This window comes from Marmota monax, unplaced genomic scaffold (assembly GCF_021218885.2).
Source record: "Marmota monax isolate L192 unplaced genomic scaffold, Marmota_monax_Labrador192_F-V1.1 WCK01_AAM20220418_F8-fsc00099, whole genome shotgun sequence".
Lineage (NCBI taxonomy): Eukaryota > Metazoa > Chordata > Mammalia > Rodentia > Sciuridae > Marmota > Marmota monax.
In genome coordinates, this window is record NW_026692126.1 from 4,805,797 (window position 1) to 4,810,107 (window position 4,311).

Consider the following 4,311-nt stretch of genomic DNA (forward strand, 5'->3'; position numbering starts at 1 on the left):
AAAAAAAAATTCTATTTTGGTGACCTTGCTCTTTTTCTAGCATTATATATTGGAAATGAAAGAAGGGACAGGTTTCTTGTTTGGTTTCTAGGTTGCAGGATTGTGAACATCATATTTGGGTCTGCTGGGAAGGACTGTGTATTATCTAGAAATCGTGGGCTTTTAGTTGGATTTATAGCTGAATGGGTGTCTAGGATTGTCTTCCTTGAGGAGGGAGTGGGTTTCCATATGATACAGTGGATGTGCTATGACAAGAAGCACAAGTGGTTGAGTCAACATCTCTTTTCTCCTTTCTCCATTGAAAAACAACATGATTTCACTGGGATGAAAGATGCTCATCTCCCTCCCTCCCTCCCTCCCTCCCTCCCTCCCTCCTTCCCTCCCTTCCTTCCTTCCTTCCTTCCTTCCTTCCTTCCTTCCTTTCCCAGGATTGCACTCAGGAGCACTTGACCACCCAGCCACATCCCAGTCCTATTTTGTATTTTATTTAGAGACAGGATCTCACTGAATTGCTTAGTGCCTCACTTTTGCTTGAAGTTGGCTTGGAACTTGTGATCCTCCTGCCTCAACCTCCCAAGCTTGCTGGGATTACAGGTGTGCACCACTGTGCCTGGCTTCATGTTTTTCTTTCTTTTGTTCTTTTAAAAAGTCCATTTTCTATCATGATATGAAAATTGGAATGTTGGGATTTCTCTCATGACCTGTGTGTGTGTGTTTTTTTTAAACAACTTGATAGTTATTGAAATGGCATCACTTTAAGCTGCCTTAAGTCTTATATTCCTTCTTATATGTATCAAAACTCACACTAAATGAGTTCTGGCTTGAAAAAGAGGATTGAAGCTTTGCACCTGTCTACAAGTCTTTGTTCATAAGTAAAACAAGACAAAACAAAACAAAACAAACAAACAAACAAACAAAAAATCCACCAGTGTTAATAAAACTCATTTCTTGAGCTAGGTGTGGCCAGCTCAAGATGCTACTAATTTCTGGCCAGGGAATATTAGTGGAAGTAGAGTGTGCAACTCTCAGGTCATTCCTTTTAAAGGCATGGAGCCTGCCTTTCTCTTCTCTTTGATTTCTTCCTACTACTTAGAATATAGAGTTTGGCATGAGAGTCGGAGGAGCCAGTTTAGTACCCAAAATGTGAACTGTATTTTGATGAAGGAAAAATAAAATTGAGATTAAAAAGGAATAGGAAGTAAAGAAATGAAAAAATTTAAAAAGATGCCAAAAAAAGCCCTCAAAAGGGAAGAAATCACAATCTATGTGTGTGGAAGGAGGATACTAAAAGAGTCAAAGGAGACTGAGACCTTTGGATTGAGCAATCATTATCTCTATCAATATTTTGTCTACTTGGGACACTACTCAAAGCATACAAAATTGAAAATAAAAGACTGGAAAAAATATACTAGGTATATAGAACATGAGAGAAAGCTAGAATAGCAATCTTAATATCTAAGAAATAGAATTCAAGACAAAGCTAGCATAAGGGCGGAGATATGAGAGACCATTAAATAGTTCCTGGAGCAAGATGATAGATAGACCATGATGAATATATACCTACCTATAGATACCTGTATACACAGCATCCAAACAGAGTGAAAGCTGACAAAACTGTTCAGGTAAGTAGCTAGAGACTTTAACTACTCTAAGAAAGAAAAATAGGCCAATACGTAGAAGATCTGAGTAATATGAATATTCACCAGCTATTAGATAAATACAGTTTCTACAATCAACAAACCAAGAGCACCAATATTTATGAGACATTACAAAGTTGATCATGTAATATGGAAGAATAAGTCTCTGTGTGTCTTTTAGGTATTTCCCTTGCGCTGCATCTAATTAGATTTTCTGGATATTTTTCTTTTTAATGCGATATGACATTCTTTTAAATTATACTGAGTTTAGGCCTTTTTTGTATATGATCTTCCTGATTTTGTACAGCTTTATCACCATTATTACTCTATATGAAATATTACTTATTTAGTTTTGCACACATATTTTCTCATCTCTTTGCTAACTTTTATTCTTACATGATACTAAATAACTTTTGTCCTAAAGCACAGCCTTTAGAAGTTCTTAATAGAGGATTATGCACAGGAAACTATTTTAGTCTGAAAATGTCTTTACTTTGCTCTTACTCTTGAATTCTTATTTAGCAATGTATAGAAATCTAGACCAAAAGTTATTTTTGTCTCAGCACTTTGAAGGCAGACTTTTTAAATGAATTCCTTTGCTGCTGTTGGGAGTCTAATATTGCGTTAATTTTTCTTTCCAGGCAGATAATTCATCTTTCCCTCTGGTTATTTTAAGATTATTTTTCTTCATCTTTGGTTCATTTTATTTCACTTTAATGTTTTTATTGCAGTTTTTTCTCCCCATTTGATCTTTCTCTATTCTTATTGAGCTTCCTTACCATTAGTATTTCCATTGTTTACTAATTCTAAAAAAAAATTGAACTAATGAGTTTTCAATCATTATTTCTTTCATATTCTCTTAATTCATGCTAATTGCAACTGCTCTGAGACATATGGTAAAATTTCTTTTTCTACCATCCCTGTCCTCTGTGTCTCATTTTTATTTTTTCTTCCTCTAAGTATCTCTTGTCTTCAGTCTGGATACTTTGTCCAGTTTTGTCTCCTAAATCATGAATTTTCTTTCCTTTGTATCTAATTGGTGGTTTCATTCATAAAATTTTCTGTTTCATCAACTCTGGTTTTATTTCCTGATACTGATAGGGGTAACTTCTAAGAAGAATTCCTCCCTTTTCCTCAAAATCCCAGGTAGAGACAAGTTTCCTTGTCTTTTGGTGCTGATGGTAAACTGTGTTCTAGCTCCAATTGACTGAACATGCAGACCTAATTCTAACTCTCATTTCAACTGGTCCTGAGATAGCATATCTACTCCTATGGGGCCAGTATCTGCTGTTCCTCTCTCCTTGCATCATCTAAGGCAAGCACAGGGGGTGATACAAAGGCAGCTTACTCTTTATTTCAAGTTTCTTCTTTAAAATTATTTTCATAATTTAGGAATATTTGTGGTAGGAGAATTTCAAAATACATTATTCTTCCATCTTGCTAGAACCAGAAGGCTTCTCTTCTTGATAGCCCCATGCTAGAGAAACTTCAGTCATTAGTTTTTTTCTTTATTAAAGAGCATGATGTCCAGAGAAAGTAGAATAGTTAAAGAATACTTCAATTCTAGTACTTTTAGTATTTGTTCCAACAACATCATGCCATCCATCTCACTTCCAAATTCATGAGTACACAAGAGTTTAGCTACATTGAATCATTCCAAAATTTTGTCCTTTTCATTCAGATTATATGTTATCCAAAGAAAAATTTGACCATTTTGTCTTTGAATGGGTCAAGCAAAAGCTGCTAAGCCTCATATTTGCTAGATTTATTACATTCAGAACAATATGTTAACCTGTGTGATGTTAAAAACTCCTACCATTATTGCTTTCAAAATTGTTCTTCAAAAATTTCAAAACTTATTTTCATTTACTCAATTATATCTTCTTTTTTTTCTTCCACTTACTAATATTCCTAAATGTTCCAAGCCCTGGTGCATTTTATTTTTCCCTATTAATCATTTTTGTAGCATCATCAAAGTTAGTGCCATTTCAGAATATAATCTGTAAATGCTTACTCCTCCTTCCAAATAATTAATTAAGATGCGACATAAAACCAAACTTACCCCTGGCTTCTTTGTCATGCCATTAAATATCTTAGTTCAGGGTGTTGACATTTTTCATTACTTGCTATTTCAATCTCAGTGACAGGTTACTTAACTAAATCAATTTTAAAACATTTTCTTGGAGAGCTTTATAATGCAGTGTTTAAAATGTCCTACTAAAACTCAGACTATTACCTCTACCAAGTTTGTCATTTAATGATATTACTTCTGTTTTTCTAATTTAAATTCTATGTGTATAGGTTTAGTATATATTTAAAAAATTTCCCTGTCCTTTTAAGTTTCTCATTGATCCCATTTCTTCAATGCTTTACCAAGTTTTTCATAATGAACTAAATTCCTTTTAGAGGATCTGAAAAGTAGTAAGAATAGAAAATTTATATGTATGAAGGTTAATGAGACTACTACAAAAGCAATAAGGGAGATATTTTGTAAGCCTTTATGGCCTAAATAAAAGTAAAATACATAAATAAATTGCCCATCTATAATTAATCTATAACCAGTTAGACATGTTAGGAGCATATGCATAGGGGATCAATCAGATAGCAAAACACTGAATGCTAAGAATCTTACCATGTGGCATGCGTCATTAATTCATCCTGTGCTTCCTTGTGC

At 34.1% G+C, this 4,311-nt stretch overlaps 1 non-coding gene across 1 annotated transcript; it reads right to left on the reverse strand.

The window, feature by feature from the left end:
* Positions 1-773: 773 nt before the first annotated feature.
* On the reverse strand, positions 774-895 carry LOC124107180 (small nucleolar RNA SNORA40). The gene has a single exon (XR_006856312.1). It is a non-coding gene; the product is annotated as a small nucleolar RNA SNORA40 (small nucleolar RNA).
* Between the last annotated feature and the right edge of the window lie 3,416 nt (positions 896-4,311).